Source organism: Entamoeba invadens (genome assembly GCF_000330505.1).
Source record: "Entamoeba invadens IP1 unplaced genomic scaffold scaff_1105074726609, whole genome shotgun sequence".
Classification (NCBI taxonomy): Eukaryota; Evosea; order Mastigamoebida; family Endamoebidae; genus Entamoeba; species Entamoeba invadens.
The window spans coordinates 1,573-2,438 of NW_004191835.1; positions in this window are offsets into that span (position 1 = coordinate 1,573).

Sequence of the window (866 nt, forward strand, 5' to 3'; positions counted from 1 at the left end):
TTTTTTATTGATTCCTGAAACTTCTGATTCGGGAATCAAAAATATTTCCCAAATGTTTCAAGAAAAGCCGATTCCGGAATCGGTTTCGACTACACTAGTAATATCTTCATTTTAAAGTTTGCAACAAGTTAAACACACGTTATAACAAACACAAAAATATCAAACTACTCCTAACATTATATCATCAAATTTAATAAACATTATAGTTTGTTTAAATCACCATCATTGGATTTGACTTGTTGTTTAAGATATTGATATTTACACATCAATTACAAGAATATGATATAATAAACTCAGTATTACTATTTCTCATTTGGTACAAACAACAAATGTTCTTGTTGAGAAGGTGCTTTAAACGCCAAACAATATTAAACAACATTAATAAATATTTGATTATTGATATGTAAACTCGAGACAACTTGATGTTACAACATTATTAAAGATATTTTCACGACATAAAAATTATTGTAAAATAGATAAAAATGTTAAAAACGTGATTATTACGATTTATTGAAATATTAACTAGTTGTTGTTTTGCTTTTGATTCTCAACAAATGTGTTGATTATTATTGTGTTTACATATTTTAAATTGTTAAATGTCTTTTTATTATTTAATAATTTTATGAATATATATTAATTTAATATAATTATAATATATATAATATTAATTTATAACATCAAATGAAATAATAATAAAATATATTGTATAATATAATTATGATGTAGTATAATTTAGTATAATGTAATATTATAATATATTAAATTATTATTATTTTATTAATTATATTATAGTATTTTATAGTATTTTATAGTATTTTAGTAGTTATAATTAAAATAACTATATAAGATTATTTTATTTAGAAAAA